General features: G+C 39.8%; 1 protein-coding gene across 1 annotated transcript in view; it reads right to left on the reverse strand.

The window, feature by feature from the left end:
* LOC132398909 (docking protein 5-like) overlaps window positions 1-18848 on the reverse strand; it is a 492926-nt gene that overhangs the window by 51168 nt on the left and 422910 nt on the right. The window lies entirely within an intron of this gene.

The following is an 18848-nucleotide window of genomic DNA, read 5'->3' on the forward strand; positions in this document are numbered from 1 at the left end:
AAAGAAAACTTAAAGTGATTTTCTAATATCTGCATTATTCTGCAGGCTATCAACTCTCTATGGCTGAAAATATCTGTACAAAAAGAATGCAAAAATTGCATTGCTATTAAATATATATTACTCTTGTAATGTCAAGAGTATCACGTAAAACCTAGCACGAACTCGTCTCATATTATTGGGCAAGATATGTCTCAGAATCTTAAACAGCTCTTTAATTAATATTGAAATCAGTCATTCAGATGATTGGTGCTCTGGGCTCTTAATTATCATGCAAAGGGTTCAGGTTACAGATTTTACCATGTTAGTTAAATACTCATGTTAGGTCCATTATATAAGCTTTCGCTTGGTCCAGTAAATTGAATTCTGTGTGGTAGAGAAGTATTCTGACTGATGCAAGAAGGATCAACGGGATGCAGAGGTGGAAGTGATTTCAAAAGATAACTAGAATAAGTCTATCAAGTTTTTTTGTTGAGTTTGAGAACTGAAAGAAGTACTCTGCAAACACACTTAAATTAAAATAATTACCAAGCACTCATTCACATTCATATCTTGTCTCCGTAATGTTAATGAAATCACACTGTTTGCAATAACGATACACATCTTTAAAAAATTGAGTTCAGGAATAATATGAGAATCAAAATTATCTGGGTGAGATGATCAGCACTATCTCAAAAATATAACAATGTATGAAATGGAAATGCACAAAATAACAAAATACAGATAATAGTCCATTCATTAACATATTAAAAGCAAAAGAATACTAAAAAAAGAAAGGAATTGCTAAAGATGAAGGGGAAATCTGCTTCTGGAAAATAGTGTTGTGGTAGAGTGACTTTTTTCTCCTAGGAATGGTAGTTGTCAAAGAGATTTGTCTGAAGGATATAATTATGGGCAGAAATCAATGTCAATCTTTCGACAAGTTGGGCAGAGGGAGCAGAAATGGTGATGCAGATCATGATTTTGTCATCCATAGCTCTCTGCATCATGAATAGAATGGGTATGTGGAGGAAAATAAATACTATGCATTGTTGTGGATGGTTAGCAAAAGAGAAAGACGCTACCAACTGGGGGCATTCAGTTAAAGACTGGTGCCTATTGTAATTTTATCAAATAATAATGGAAATTAGAATGTTGAAGACAGAAATCTTGTTAAACAGTTTAAAGAAAATCTAACAAGGCAATTGTTTTTGAAGTAACCAGTGAAAGCCAGACAAGATAAATTAGCAAATAATTGACAGAATGAATACAAAGTATGTCAGAATGCCTTACCAGACAGCATTCAAAAAAATTGTTTGTCTGGAACCATGATGTAAAACTATAATGGAACAAAGCAGCATGAAGAGGGTGATTACTTCTACCAAGTTGCAATCAATGCGTTGTGGTTATTGAGTCATGTTCAGGTTGGACGAAACATGGAAATCACCCCACTTTAATGCTGGGTCCATTTACATTCCTGTGACTGTATCTACATTATACTTATATAAGCTGGATGATATGTACTGTAATCACAAACAAGAGAAAACCTGCAGATGCTCGCAATCCAAGCAACACACAAAATGCTAGAGAAATCAGCAGGCCAGGCAGTATCTCTGGAAAAGAGTAAAGAGATGATCTTTCAGACTGAGATCTTTCATCAGGACTGGAGAGAAAAGATGAGAAATAAAGATAAGAAGGTGGCAGGAGGGGAGGAAGAAATGCAAGGTAGTAGGTGATAGCCGTAACTGGGAGGGGGAGGGATGAAATAAAGAGGAGATGGTAGAAGTTATGAAGAACTATGTGCTGGATGCAGAGGCTGGTAGAGTGGGAGGGAAATTCTTCATAACTTCTGCCATCTGCAACAGGATCCCACCAGCAAACATGTCTTTTCCTCCTCTCAGCCCCCACTTTCTGCTCCCTACACCACTCCCTTGTTCATTCATCCCTCTCCACAGTTCTCCCTCCTGGCATTTACCTTTGCAAGCAGAACAAGAGCTACACCTGCCCCTACACCTCCCCCCTCACTACCATTCATGCCCCTAAACAGTTCTTCCAGATGAGGCGATAATTCACCTGTGAGTCTGTTGGGGTCATATACTGTATCTGGTGCTCTTGGTGTGGTATATTGTTGAGACCCAGCGTAGAATGAGAGACCATTTCTCCGAGCACCTCCACTCCATCTGCCAGAAAAAGCGGGATCTCCCAGTGGCCACCAATTTTAATTCCCTTTCCCATTCTTATTCCAACATGTCAGTACATGGCCTCCTCTACTGCTGTGATGAGGCCACACTCAGGTTGGAGAATAAAACCTCGTATTCCGTTTGGGTAGCCTCCAACCTGATGGCATGAACATCAATTTCTTGAACTACCAGTAATGTCTCCCCACTACCTCTCCCCCACTCTCCTTCACTATTCCCCATTCCTATTTCCCTCTCTGCTCACCTTATCACCTTACCTGCCCATCACCTCCCTCTGGTGCTTCTCCTAACTTCCATTTCTTCCATGGACTTCTGTCCTATCAGATTCACCCTTTTCCACCCCTTTATCTTTTTCACCAATCAACTTCCTAGGTCTTTACCCCTCTCCCTCTTCTGGTTTCCCCCATCACCTACTACTTTCCTCCCCTCCCCAACGTTCTTTCTCTGACTTCTCACCTTTCACTCCAGTCCTGATGAAGGGTCTCAGCCTGAAAATTTAACTGTATACTCTTTTACCATAGATGCTGCCTGGCCTGCTGAGTTCCTCCAGCATTTTGTGTGTGCAAATGCAAAGTACCATAAGTGCCTTGATACTGTACCTACAGTATTTGAGAATTTCTTCCATGAGCTACTTACATGAACATCTTCTGCACTTTCAATTTAGTTAACAAAGATATTCAAGTTGTTTAGAAGCCAATGGAAAATTGGCTAGAAAGCATCTGGGCTTCTTTTATTTTTAAATATCAGACATTCACTTAATATTGTCATGCAGTGCAGACAGCTATTTTCATGTTTGCCGATAGAAATTCATCTGAAGGTACAATCTATTTTGTGCATGTTGCTCGATCTACAATCTATAATTTTCACTCACAGTAAACCAAAGTGCAAACCTTGCAGCAAGTGGAGTTAAACACAATTGGTTTTCCCATAGCCTCAGCTTGTGCAATTTTCTGTACTGCATTTCATTCCACAGTCATTACTGATAATATCTGCCCCTTGATGAGCTAACATCTCATTAAGTCCAATCACAGAGGTAGATTCAATGCTCAGATGTGCTGGAGAGTCTTCACACTTGACCCTCCCCATTTTTGCCTCATCAGCAAGGCAATCTTTACTACTGTTGTAGCACAGCAGCAAAATAGGGAGAGTTTGTTAAGGTCTCACCCATTTCTCTGCAGTCAACCCAAAAAGGCATACCAACTTGAGCAACGCTTGCAATTTCCATTATGCTATGCCTGATTAAACTTTTAAACACTTGATTCAGTACCAGTTTTTCACTAACATTCTTGAAACATCTTCTGTGGGTCACTGATTTTGAATGTTAAAACGTGGGGAAGAAAATAGGAGTGGGCATAGGATGCTTGGCCCTTCAAGCCTGGTTTACCATTTATTATGATCACATAGATTAGCTTCAGGCCTCAATTTCTCTTCTATATCTGTTCACCAAAGCTCATAATTCCCAAAATGTTTACAAATTTAACTCTTTAAGCATTGTCCATGACCTAATGTCTACATTTCTCAAGAATAGGGAATTGTAGGATTGACCTATACCATATACAAGTATGATACAGAATTTGCAACTGGCACAATAGAAAAGGGTAGAGCAAAGCTGTAATTTACCACTAAAGATCTCAGAAGAACATACAAAGGTTGATACACAGTGACAACTTTAGTTCAGTTTGGAGAAAAGTGAAATATTCTATCTAGTAAATAAAAAATGTATTTGAATGAAAAAAAGATCAATTATGCAATTCCATAAGACTCTATAAGATTCTATTATGGCCAATTCATTGTTGCACTCAACTCTATTCTCCTGCCTTTCCCATAACCTTTGATGTTCTTACTAATCAATCTCTGCTTTAAATATACCCGATGACTTAGCCTCCACAGCTCTCCATGGCAATGAGTTCCACAGATTCACCACACTCTGACAAAATAAATTCCACCTTATTTCTGTTCTAAAGAGATGTCTGTGTATTCTGAGCCTGCACCCTCTGGTCCTAGACTCCCCACTACAGGAAACATCCTCTCCACATTCACTCTGTCTAGACCTTTCAATATTCAATAGATTTCAATGACATCCCACCTCATCTTCTAAAATCCAGTGAGTACAGGCCCTGAGCCATCAAATGCTCCTTATGTGTTAACCATTTAATTCCTGGGATTATTCTCTTAAACCTTCTTTTAACCCTCTCCAATCCCAGTGCGTCCTTTCTTAGATAAGGGACTAAAACTGCTCACCATATTCCAAGTGCAGTCTGACCAATGCCTTATAAGCCTCAGCTTTGAATCCTTGCTTTTATATTCCAGTCCTCTCAAAATGAATGCTAACATTGGACTTGCCGTCCTTACAACTAACTCAACCTGTAAGTTAATCTTTAGGGAAGACTGCACAAAGACTCCCAAGTCTTTGCGCCTCTGATTTCTAACATATCTTTCGGGGGGGTGGGGGACGTCACATGGGTGCCGGGCAAGATGGCTGCATGTTAATGGAGCTCTGACAACCCACCATAAAATTCTACCAATTAGAGCATATTTATCCTGCCTTATTTGGATACAGCTGTTCTACAGTTAAAAACAGTTTTTTTCTCTAAAAGATAACAACTTTGCGAGATAATTCGGTATGATGCCAAGACCTTCAAAGAGCGCTACAGCGAGCCACGTGGCTACAAGACAGGACCCGCAATCCGAAGCTCAAGGCACACTAATGACACAGACAGACCAAGGCTCCAACATGGCGAATTTACTGACTGAGGTTAATCGTATAAGTTCCATTCTGCTCGGGGTGGCTACCGATGTATCTACAATTAAAGAAAAGACAACGGAGTTGAAGAACTCCGTCAATGCCATTCAAGAGAGGCTGACGGAAGCCGAGGGTCGCCTCTCCAGTGTGGAGAACACCACTATGCAACTGGTGGGTGCCAGTGAGCAGAATAATAAACACTTGGACCTGCTGTGGAACAGTGACGAGGAGCTTGAGAACAGGAGCAGACGGAACAACGTCAGGCTGGTCAGTCTAAAGGAGGGTGTGGAAACGGGCGGTCTGATTAAATGTGTGCAAAGAATCATGTCCGAGGGATTTGGCATCGAACTGAACACAGCGTTTCAGATTGAGGGGGTGCACCGGATCCCGACTCAGAGGCCGGGCGAGGATCGTCCCGCCCAGCCTGGTCTTAATATGATTCTTGCACTCTTCGGCCAATTAGAAGGTGCTGCAAGCGGCCAAAATAAAAACAGGAGTTGAGCGGGAGCAATGCAAAGTCTCCTCCTTTCAGGATATGTCCAGAGAATTGGCTGAAAAATGGAGGGCATTTATTACGGCTCGGAAAATGCTGCAAAGAGTCAAATTGAAGTATACACTCGCTTATCCAGCAGTTCTATGCTTCACATGGATAGGAAAGAACAAGTTCTTTACTACTGCTGCAGAAGCAGTGAAATTCATTCAGGAAAAGTGTGGCGCTGGCATTGACTGAGAGACAGTAATAGGTGGAGAAAACTTTTTAGGTACAACAGGGTTTGTGGGGAGCTGGATAAAGCGGTCTGTTTAGTGCTAGGCTTACTAGCTGGCACGGTACTTCACAGACCATATCACGTGTCTTTTTCTTTTCTGTTTCTTTGTAGAGTTTATCCTGCCTATTTGTTTTTATTTGTTAGTTAATCTGACAGGAATATATTATCGCTATGTTTTTGGGTTATGTTGGTTGTTTATTTGTTTGAAAAAGCAGCATTTGCAGTGTTTTTTTTTGGTAATAATTGAGCATGGGAGAGTACAGCAGGTTTTTCTTTGGATTTTTTTTTGGAATTATTGCATTCCAGACTCAGTCATCCAGGAAAATGTATATTTTTGCACGTGTGCTTGAAGTTTAGGACATGAAAATGGTTAATTTTGTATCATGGAATATTAATGGGTGTGTAACCCAATTAAGAGGAAAAAGGTTTTATTATACCTTAAAGATAAACAAATTGATGTTGCATTTGTCCAGGAAACACATTTTGAAAATGTTGAAACACAGAAATTTAGAAGAGATTGGTTGGGCCAGGTATTCTATTCATCATTTAATAGCAAACAAAATGGGACCATGATTTTAATTAACAAAAATTTAATTTTGTATTGCTTGGAGGAATTTAAGGACAAGGATGGCAGGATAATTTGTATAGATGGACTTATTAATGGGATGAAGGTGGTACTTTGTAACGTATATGCACCTAGTAAGGAAGACCCAGACTTTCTTAACAAGGTGAATGAAATTTTAGGTGCCAAGGAAGGAAAAATAATTTTAGCAGGAGACTTTAACCAAATAATGGACCCTGTTATTGATAAAAGCAAATTTCAGACTTCACCTTTACCTAGGGACAGGGCAGCCTTACATCAACTTCTTGAGGATATCGGTCTGGTGGATATATGGCGATTAGTGAATCCATCCGGAAAAGAATATATGCTTTTCTCTCATTGACATAAATCCTACTCTAGAATAGATTTTTTTCTAATATTCAACTCCATTGTTGAACGGGTGATAGACTAAAATTGGCCCAATAGCATTATCAGACCATGCGGGGACTGAAATTCAAATTGATTTAAATACTGAAAGGGGAAGGAGGGGTAGATGGCACATAAATATTATGTTGTTAAAGATGAGGATTTCAGTGATCAGCTGGCTGAGGATCTGACTTGGTTTTTTGAATCGAACGTAGGGAGCACAGTAAAGCTGTCCTCAGTATGGGAGGCATCCAAGGCGTATATAAAGAGGAAAATTAATAGCACAAGCATCTAAAAGGAAGAAAGAAAGTATGGAGCAAATAAAAAATCTGGAGGCAGAAATAACCACTTTGGAAAAGGTCTTATCAAGACAATATACCGATGACTTATACAAAGATCTGTGCAATTTGAAATTCCAGCTAAATAACATATATAACAAAGAAACAGAATATGCATTATTTAGATTAAAAACAAGTTTCTATGAAGGTGGTGACAAAGCTGGTAAGCTGCTGGCACAATATTTAAAGCAGCAGAATATGAATAGAGTTATACCTGTAATTAAGAAAGGGGATACATTAGTGTCATCATCTAAAGAAATAAACAAAGTCTTTCAACAGTTCTATGAACATCTATATGCATCACCATTTAATCATGACCAGGAGGAGCTGAATCAGTTTTTTGCTAACATAAAATTGCCTACATTATCCCCACAACAAGCTGAGTCCTTGGATGCCCCAATTACTGAGGATGAGGTCAGACGGGCTATTGCAGCTATGAAAGTGAGGAAATTTCCAGGTATGGATGGCTTCCAAGTTGAATATTATAAGAAATTTCTGGACATATTGGCTCCTAATCTAACAAAAATCTATTCTGAAGCATTTAATTTGGAACCCTTACCTAATATATTTGATGAAGCATTAATATCGTTGATCCCAATAAAAGACAGGGATGCAATAGACCCTTCCAATTATAGGCCTATAAGCTTAATTAATGTGGACTGTAAGATACTGACTAAAATACTGGCTTCGCGATTAGAGAAAGTATTGCCATCTATAATTAACCCTGACCAGATTGGCTTCATTAAAGGCAGATCCACAACTGACAATTTAACAAGATTACCGTACTTAATATGGCTGAACTCCCCAAGTAGTATCTCAGTTACTGCCATCTCCCTGGATGCTGAAAAGGCCTTTGACAGGGTTGAGTGGAGATCTTTAACCACAGCCTTGTCATTCTTTGGGTTTGGCTCTATCTTTAAATCACGGATTAGAATTTTGTATAAAAACCCTAAGGCTGCAGTTGTTACCAATGGTATCATATCCCCGTTTTTCAACATTTCAGGGGGTACACGCCAAGGCTGCCCCCCTCCCCTCTGTTATTTATGATTTTTTTGGAACCGTTGGCAGTCAAGATTAGAGCAGATCCAAATATTAGAGGGGTGAAGAGAGGTGGAAGGGAGCATAAGTTGATGCCAGATGCTGACGATATTTTATTACTGATTAGTGGCTCTCCTAATTCCTTAAGCCCACTAATGAAAACAGTTCAATTATATTCTAAAGTGTCTGGTTATAAAATCAACTGCAGTAAATCTGAGGCTATGCCAATGTCAAAACTGTGTTATTCAAATTCAGTATCTCAGTTTAATTTCAGATAGACCATAAGACCATAAGACAAAGGAGCAGAAGTCAGCCATGCGGCCCATCAAGTCTGCTCCGCCATTTCATCATGAGCTGATCCAATCTCCCCTTTAGTCCCATTCCCCCACCTTCTCACCATAACCTTTGATGCCCTGACTACTCGGATACCTATCAATCTTTGCCTTAAATACACCCTTGGCCTCCACTGCTGCCCATGGCTACAAATTCCATAAATTCACCACCCTCTGGCTAAAGAAAAATTTTTGCATCTCTGTTCTGAATGGGCGCCCTGCAATCCTCAAGTCATGTCCTCTGGGACTAGACTCCCCACCATGGGAAACAACTTTGCCACATCCACTCTGTCCATGCCTTTCAAAATTCAAATTGTCTCTATGAGGTCCCCCCCATTCTTCTAAACTCCGAGGAATACAGTCCAAGAGCAGTCAAACGGCCCTCATATGTTAATCCTCTCATTCCCGGAATCATTCTAGTGAATCTTCTCTGAACCCTCTCCAATGTCAGCACATCCTTTCTTAAATAAGGAGCCCAAAACTGCACACAGTATTCCAAGTGAGGTCTTATCAGTGCCTTCTAGAGCCTCAACATCACATCCCTGCTCCTATACTCTATTCCTCTAGAAATGAATGCCAACATTGCATTCGCCTTCTTCACCACTGACTCAACCTGGAGGTTAACCTTAAGGGTATCCTGCACGAGGACTCCCAAATCCCATTGCATCTCAGAACTTTGAATTCTCTCCCCATTTAAATAATCATCTGCCCGTTTATTTCTTCTACCAAAGTGCATGACCGTACACTTCCCGACATTGTAATTCATTTGCCACTTCTTTGCCCATTCTCCCAATCTATCCAAGTCTCTATGCAGACTCTGTGTTTCCTCAGCACTACCGGCCCCTCCACCTATCCTTGTATCATCAGCAAACTTAGCCACAAAGCCATCTATTCCATAATCCAAATCGTTGATATACAAGTAAAAAGAAGCGCCCCCAACACGGACCCCTGTGGAACACCACTGGTAACTGGCAGCCAGCCAGAATGGGATCCCTTTATTCTCACTCTCTGTTTCCTGCCAATCAACCAACGCTCTATCCACGTATGTAACTTTCCTGTAATTCCATGGGCTCTTATCTTGCTTTAGCAGCCTCAAGTGCGGCACCTTGTTAAAGGCCTTCTGAACATCCAAATACACAACATCCACTGCATCTCCCTTGTCTAGCCTACTTGTAATTACCACACAAAATTGCATTAGGTTTGTCAGGCAGGATCTTCCTTTAAGGAAGCCATACTGAGTTCTGCCTATCTTGTCATATGCCTCCAGGTACTCATCCTTGACATTCAACTCCAACAATTTCCCAACCACTGATGTCAAGCTATCAGGTCTATAAATTCCTTTTTGCTTCCTTGCCCCCTTCTTAAATAGCCGAGTGACAGTTGCAATCTTCCAGTCCTCTGAAACCATGCCAGAATCTATCGACTTTTGAAAGATCATTGTTAATGCCTCCACAATCTCCACTGCTACTTCCTTCAGAACCTGAGGGTGCATTCCATCTGGCCCAGGAGAGTTATCTACCCTTAGACTATTCAGCTTCCTGAGTACTTCCTCTGTTGTAATTGTGACTGTGCATGTTTCTCTTCCCTGACACCCTTGAATGTCCAGTATATTGCTGATGTCTTCCTCAATGAAGACTGATGCAAAATACTCACTCAGTTCCTCCACCATCTCCTTATCTCCCATTACAATTTCTTCAGCATTATTTTCTATCAATCCTATATCTACTCTAACCTTTATCTACTTTCACTCTTTATATACTTGAAAAAGCTTTTAGTATCCTCTTTGATATTATTTGCTGGCTTCCTTTCATAGTTCATCTTTTCCCTCTTAATGACCTTCTTAGTTTCCTTTTGTAAGCTTTTAAAAACTTCCCAATCTTCTGTCTTCCCACTAATTTTTGGTTCGTTGTATGCCCTCTTGTTTGCTTTTACTTTGGCTTTGACTTCTCTTGTCAGCCACGGTTGCATCCTTTTTCCATTCGAAAATTTCTTCTTCTTTGGAATATATCTGTCTTGCACCTTCCTCACTTCTCGCATAAACTCCAGCCACTGCTGCTCTGCCATCCTTCCTGCTACTGTCCCTTTCCAGTCAACCTTGGCCATTCCTCTCTCTTGCCACTGTAATTTCCTTTACTCCACTGAAATACCGACACATCGGATTTCAGCTTCTCTTTCTCAAATTTCACAGTGAACGCAATCATGTTGTGATCACTGCCTCCTAAGGGTTCCTTCACTTCCATCTCTCTAATCACCTCTGGTTCATTACACAATACCCAATCCAGTACAGCCGATCCCCTAGTGGGCTCAACAACAAGCTGTTCTAAAAAGCCATCTCATAGACATTCGATAAATTCCCTCTCTTGAGATCCAGTGCCAACCTGATTTTCCCAATCCACTCACATGTTAAAATCCCCCACAATTATCATAACACTGCCCTTCTGGCAAGCCTTTTCTATTTCCTTTTGTAATTTGTAGTCTACATCACTGCAGCTGTTTGGAGGCCTGTAGATAACTGCCATCAGGGTCCTTTTACCCGAATGATTTCTTAGCTCAACCCATAAAGATTCTGTACCTTCTGATCCTATGTCACCTCTTTCTAATGATTTAATATCATTTCTTACCATTAAAGCCATGCCATCACCTCTACCTACCTGCCTATCCTTCCAATACACTGTGTATCCTTGGACGTTCAGCTCCCAGAAACATGCATCCTTTAGCCACGTCTCAGTGGTGGCCACAATATCATACCTGCCAATCTGTACCTGTACAAGATCATCCACCTTTTTCCTTATGCTGCGTGCATTTATGTATTAACACCTTAAGTCCAGTATTTGGTACTTTTTGCATTGATTGCACTGCAACTCATCCCAATGGCTGCAAATTTGCTCCATCATCTGCCTGTCCTTTTTGACATCCTTACTGCTCACTACCTTAAATCCATCTCCGTTTTCCCCCTCCGCTCCATCATTCCAGTTCCCATCCCCCTGCCAAATTAGTTTCAACCCTCCCTAACAGCTCTATTAAACCTTCCCACCATGATATTGGTCCCCCTAGGATTCAAGTGTAACCTGTCCATTTTGTACAGGTCACAGCTGCCCCAAGAAGTCCCAATGGTCCAGAAACTTGAATCCCTGCCCCCTGCTCCAATCCCTCAGCCATGCATTTATCCTCCACCTCATTCCATTCCTACTCTCACTGTCGCATGGCACAGGCAGTAATCCTGAGATTACTACCTTTGTGGTCCTTCTTCTCAATTGCCTTCCGAACTCCGTGTATTCTCTTTTCAGGACCATTTCCCTTTTCCTACCTATGTCATTGGTACCTATATGTACCACGACCTCTGGCTCCTCACCCTCCTACTTCAGGATATCTTGGACGCAATCAGAAACATCCCGGACCCTGGCACCAGGGAGGCAAACTACCATCCGGGTCTCTTGATTGCGTCCACAGAATCGCCTATCTAACTCCCTAACTATAGAGTCCTCTATCATTACTGCCTTCCTCTTCCTTTCACTACCCTTCTGAGCTACAGGGCCGGACTCTGTGCTGGAGGCACGGCCACTGTTGCTTCCCCCAGGTAGACTGTCCCCCTCCAATAGTACTCAAGCAGGAGTACTTATTGTCAAGGGGTACAGCCACTGGGATACTCTCTACTACCTGACTCTTCTCCTTCCCCCTCCTAACCATGACCCACCTGTCTGCCTCCTGTGGCCTTGGTGTGACCACCTCACTGTAACTCCTCTCTATCAACTCCTCTCTCTCCCTGACCAGAAGAAGGTTATCGAGCTGCAGCTCCAGTTCCCTAACACGGTCCTTTAGGAGCAGCAGCAGATGTTGAGGCAGATGGGTGCCAGTTGCAATGAAGTATCTAGGGGTAAAACTCAGTCAGAATTTGAATGAAATAATTACTTTAAATTATGATCCATTATTGAGTAGGATAAGAAATAATCTGGATAAGTGGGGGTCACTGCGACTGTCACTCTGGGGTAAAGTCAATGTAGTTAAAATGGTCATAGCACCTCAGTTTAACTATCTTTCTATGATGCTTCCTTCAAATATTTCAGATTTGATCTACACGCAATACAACAAAATTATTAGAGACTTTCTATGGGATAAGAAGAAGCCCAGAATTAAAATGAGTAAGATGTGTATGTCCAGGGACATGGGTGGGCTCCGGCTACCAGAAGTCAGGGCATATAAATTATCCTTTGAAATGACCAAGTTAGCTTAACATTGGGACAGAGCTGATGTTGATTTAGATTGGGTGGTTATAGAATGGAGCTTGGCTGCACCACATTCTCCCCTTAACATTCTCTCCCAACATGTGGAAAACAAGACTAATCTAAATCCTATACTATTTCACTCAAGGAGTGTGTGGAGTACAATCCATAAAGCTTGTAAAATGTCACATTTAAATCAGTTATACTCCTTGCTCTGGAATAACCCTGCGATATGCATTGAGAAAAGAATAGTGTACTGGAAAGAATGGAAGATTAAAGATGTAAATACAGTAGGTGATCTCTATGAGAATGAGATTTTTATGTTGTATGTGGATTTGCAGAGGAAATATAACTGTAGATAAAGGGAATTTCTGGAAGTATTTACAAATAAGACATTGTATTAGTAGCATATTCAAGAATGGTGGCCCACAAGGTAACCCTTTAACTGAATACACGTCCACAGGAACTTCATAAAGTATCAGTGTTTCATAAAGTGTTCAAGCACTCTGTGGGTGAACCGTGTAACAATCTCAAAGCAGTGTGGCAGAAGGATCTTGGAAGTGATATTGAAGTTAATGAGTGGTCAAATATTTTATCAAATGTTGGTAGACATATTAGGGAAGCAAGAGGGAAACTTATTCAGTATAAGATAATACAGAGATATTATTAGACACCAACTAGACTATAAAATGGGGATTGTTGATAACCATTTATGCTGGAAATGTAAAAATGAGGTGGGCATATATTTTCACATGATTTGGGAGTGTTCCATGGTTCGTCCATTTTGGTCTAAAGTTCTTGATTTGTTGAGGAATTGGTCGGGTCCTACACTGCCCTCGTGCCCACGGCTTTGTCTCCTGGGTGATAGGACAATGATACCTAATGTAAACAATGACCAGTTTACTATTTTAAAGGCGGGTCTCATCACAGCTGCAAGAATTATATTACAAAACTGGAAAAAACCCAGATGTCCCACTGTGAGGGAATGGACTGAGGAAATGGTTAAGATTTCATCATATGAACACATGTTGGGAAAAATTAACAGTGAGGGAAAACTGCAAGACGTGTAAGACCAATTTTGGTTTTATGTTAATTTAAAATTAGAAGTTTTTTTTCTGTTTCTTAGTTTTATATGTTTTCCCGTCATGGGATGGCTGTATAAATATACTGTACTGTACCTGCTCTATGATATGCTGCGCTGCTTTGTAAAATAAAAATAAATAATTATACAGATTTGAATTACGAAAACAAAATATTTTCCAGTTTAGAAAATGGTACATGGCTTTATTCTTTCAATCAAAATGCATGACCGTACACTTCCCTATATTATTATCCATTTACCACTTCTTTGCCCACCCATTCTCCTAATCTCTCCAAGTCTCTTTGAAGATGCCCTGCTTCAGCAGCACTACCTGCCCCTGCACTTAGAATGAGGTGTAAGATCAGATAGGTAAAACCAAAGCCAGGAGCAGTCGTTCTGCCACAGAGTACTTTTGAGTTCTTGATGTCAAGTTACAGGAAGAACTTCAAAGTCTTCTGAGTGTTCTGGTTTCCCCCACACTCTAAAGATCTATGGGTTAGTACGTCACTGGGCCATTGTAAATAGTACTATGATTAGGCCAGGCTTAAATAGGAGGGTTGCTGGGTGGCATGGCTCATTGTGCCAGAAGTGCCCGTTCGGCACAGTGTCTTGAAATAATTAATTACATAAACCATGAATGGAATGGTTTCACAATAACATAAAATAGTGCAAGCCTTTCATCTCCCTCCCTGAAGCACCCATTTATCTAACCAACAAATTGTTTCTTATTTCCAGCTTTTTTTAAAGACAGCTTAGATTTGATAAAACATGTTTTCATAATGAAAAATGCATGTATCATATCTGATGCATTAGGGAACACCATTTGTACAATATTCTCTTAAGAACACAAGCTGCCAGTTTTGCCACAGCAGGCCATATAAGAGAGTCACTTTGGAAATTGTCACTTTATTTACATTTTTGCAAAATACCTCATTGAACAAAGTAATACACAGCCTTCGGTATTTCTAGTTCACAATACCAAAATAATCTTATAGTTTATGAAAATTCCTGTATTTATGAAAACCCTGTTGGAAAATGCAAGTCTGATTCACTTTTGCTCCTAACGCATTGTTCTGTTGACACAGTTGGGATTATACTAGATTTTTTTCAATGTGAAATTACTTAGATGAGGACTTTGCTGGCAATGTTGACATGTAGTTTTGATCTCCAATTGCTGTATAAATCACAGCATCAACAGCCTAGAATTATGTGTTTCTTGGAAACTGATTTTAATACATATTTAAAAGTCTAAGATGGAAAAAGAGAATATGCAAACCTGAGATGGACTTGAAATTTAACAACTTGCAGCACAATATTTTGTTGATTCTTCGTGGAAGGCATCGATCTCTGCTGATTTTATTGCATTGTATAAAATTAGTTTTCTCTTTACTATGTATAAACACAATAAACATTTTAATCAATTGTCATCAGCATATACCCTTATACCCTACAGCACTAGGGGTCCTAACACACTCAAACATTACAATACTACAGTTAAGAATGCCTACCATTCCATTCCTGGACTGCATTTCAGGAAATCTGATCACCTGTCTGTCCTCCTCCTACCTGCATACAAGCAGAGGCCAAAGAGCATGGGTCCAAAGATAAGGATAGCAAAGAGTGGTTACGAGGCAGAGCAGCAGCTATGGGATTATTTCAAGTCTGTTTATTAGTCCTTGTTCAGGAACTCATCAGAGGATCTGGCTGAATACACCATGGTTTTCATGGAGTTATAAAAATGGTCAGAGATGATATGCCCCTACAAAATCATTCAAAGTCTTCCCCAACCAGAAGCTCAGGATGAACCATGAGATCCACAATCTGCTGAAGACTAGAGCAGTGGCATTCTGATCTGATGATCCAGTAAGATACAAGAGGTCCAGATAAACTCTATGCCTTTTATGTAGTCATAGAAAGTCAAAACATGGAAACAATTTCACAAATTCCCATAGCCCTTAATGACCTTGTGATTTCAGTCTGTGAGGACAACGTGAGAGCAGTCTTCAGGAGGGTAAACCCATGGAAAGCATTTATCCCAGGTGAGGTGTCTGGCTGAGTACTAAAGACCTGTGCTGATCAATTGGCTGGAGTGTTCATCTATATCTGTAACCACTCGTTTCAGCAGTCTGAGGCACCCATTTGCTTCAACAGACTTCACTTATATTGGTGCTTAAGGAGAACATGATAAATTACTTCAATGACTATCATCCAGTGGTACTTACATCCACTGTAATGAAGTGCTTTGAGAGGTCAGTGATGATATCATGTCCTGACTGAGAACCTACTTGAATCAATCCCCAATTTATCTACCATCACAATAGGTCTATAGAAGATGCCATTTCATTTTCCACCCTGGAACATTTGGACAACAAAGCTCATAAATCAGAATGCTCTTTATCAAATACAGCTTGGCATTTAGTACTATCATCCCCTCAAAACAAATCAATACATTTCAAGACCTTGGCCTCAACATCTCCTTGTGCAGTTGGATCCTCAGTTTTCTCACTTACAGACCCCATTCAGTTTAGATTGGCACAACAACCCCTCGACAATTTCCATGATCACAGGTGCACCTCAAGACTGTGTGCTTAGCCCCCTGCTCTACTTGACCAAGAAGCTGATTATTGACTTCAGGAGGAGGAATTCTGAGGTCCATGAGCCAGCCCCATGAGGGCCTCAGAGTTGGAGATGGTCAGCAACTTTAAGTTCCTTACTGTTATCATTTCAGGCAATCTGTCCTGGGCTCAGCATGTAAATGCCATTACAAAGGAAGCACGGCAGCATTATCTACCTTCTCAAAAGTTTATGAAGATCCAACATGATATCTAAAAACTTTGACAAACTTGTAAAGTATGTTGTAAAGTACCACACATGACTTGTTGAACCACAGGCATGGAAACCAATGGACTTGAACAGAAAATCCCACAAAAAAGTAATGGATACATTCCAATCCATCACAGGAAAAGCCCTCCCACAATTGAGAATATCTACAAGGACCACTGTCGCAGGGAAGCAGAATCTATTATCAAGGATCCCCATCATCCAGGCCTTGCACTCTTCTTGCATTAGCCATGAGGAAGAAGTTACAGGAGCCTCAGGACCCACATCACCAGCTTTAGGAACAGTTATTACCCTTTAACCATTAGGTTCTTGAACCAGAGAGAATAACTTCATGCAACTTCACTCACCCCATCAGAGTACTGTTTCCACAACCTATGGACTCACTTTCTAGGATTCTTTATCCCATGTTTTTGGTAAGTATTGTTTGCTTGTTCATTTATTTATTGTATTTGCACAGTCTGCTGTCTTTTTGCACATTGGTTATTTGTCCATTTTTTAGAGTGTGGCCTTTCATTGATGCTATTATGTTTCTTGGATTCATTGTGCATGGCCACAGGAAAACAAACCTCAGGGTTGTATATCGTGACATATATGTACTTTGATAATAAATTAACTTTGAACTTTGATGGCAGTATCCATGTTTCTTCCAATTACTTTAATGATACTTTCTGGTCTTTATTTTTATAATGTTTGATAAATATCATGTAATTGTAAATATTTTTCAACTTATTCTAGCTGGACATCAGGAGATATGGGAGAGTTCCAGAGATTAACCTTGTAATGAAATCTAAGTTACCCATTTTCATAATGAATTAATCATTTGTGAAATTGCAGCTGAATTCAAGATTATTAAGATAGCTAGTGTGTCAATAATAACAGAATTCAGGAAGTCACTCACAAAGCCACTTTGATAATTTTTAAAGAAAGTTTCTCAAGCAGTTAATCTATTACCAAAAAACAATACCATTGTCACAGATTATGTGTCCTAAGTGGAAACTGGCTTTCTGAAAACTGATCTGTAAAAACAAAGAAAATCCACTTCATCTCTGTGATAGAGGAGAGCAAGGAAAATAATATCGAAGAAGCCAAGCCTTCAAACCAAGTCTGATCTTGTGAACTTTGAAATTTAATGTGGTCTCAATTACTAGAAGTAACAGATGTCCTGCATGTATTATTCACCTTTTGAAGAGTACATGAGTATATGTAGCATGAAATGATGTTTTGTGATTAAGGGATTAAACAATTTTGCTCAGTATCCCTTGTTAATGAGTATTTGTTTTATTTATACAATTCACATTAAGTTGCCAAACATCTGGGAATTTTACATACAATTATAATAGTAGTGATGTGAGATTCTACAGCTTAAAGTCTGTTGTAAAAACATATCTGCCATCCCAGATCAAATTAAGTAAAATGCCAGGGATCTGCAAATGAGCCTTTTTATGGTCATTCAATGATAGTCTTCAAATTAAGCAACACGTGCAAAATTCTGGAGGAATTCATCAAGTCAAGTGTATGAAGTGTACATTGATATGCTTTTAAAAAAATATTTTTGTTATCTTGTGTTTGATAAATTCCATTTGCCACTGAAAGAGTTAAGTAATATTTTTCTCCAAGTCTGTGATGGATAGATTTAGATAAAGCTCTAGTTAATAGAAATGAATGTATTTGGGTAAATCCTTGCTTCAATCTGGATTAAGGTCCTAGATCTTATTTTGCAGATATCGAGCATCAATTTTCTTTAACACAGCTTCCGGCTTCAGAGTAGTGCAATCTGATATTGTTCTCCACTGAAACGGCCAGAAAGTGACAGCCATAGCCTTAAGATATCTGAACTGCACAACCTAATTAAGTTCAATCTGAAAGAAGAGCAAAGCTTTCCTATGCCATGCAAAAAGATTATGGGCAATAATATAGGGAAGTGTAGTTTCAAAGCGCAGAGTTCCTGACAGCATACTTCCAAATGGCAGAGTGCAGAATAACGCCCTCCACATTATATATTGATAAGAGTTCTTCCAAATTCTGCAAGAAGCTAATGAATCCTAGTTTGTGAACCCACTGTGCTAGCACTGACTCAGCTAATAAAATCTGAGAAAAATATCAGGTTATAAAACCGAACATTCATAAATCCTACCAACATCTTATAGGTTAAACTTGTATCCAAAATAAGCATTAGCATGCCAGTAGGGTGATCGGCCTGTGTCTTTGGAACACAAAGCATGTTGTATAATTTGAGTATTACCTACATGTAACTTCAGATTTGTAAATGAAAGCATTCATAGTTACCTTTCCAGTAATTTCTTACAAGCTGCCTTTTAATGTTTGTCTCTATTTGCCATTGAGAAGG

The sequence above is a fragment of the Hypanus sabinus genome, chromosome 9 (genome assembly GCF_030144855.1).
Source record: "Hypanus sabinus isolate sHypSab1 chromosome 9, sHypSab1.hap1, whole genome shotgun sequence".
In the NCBI taxonomy this organism is placed as follows: domain Eukaryota; kingdom Metazoa; phylum Chordata; class Chondrichthyes; order Myliobatiformes; family Dasyatidae; genus Hypanus; species Hypanus sabinus.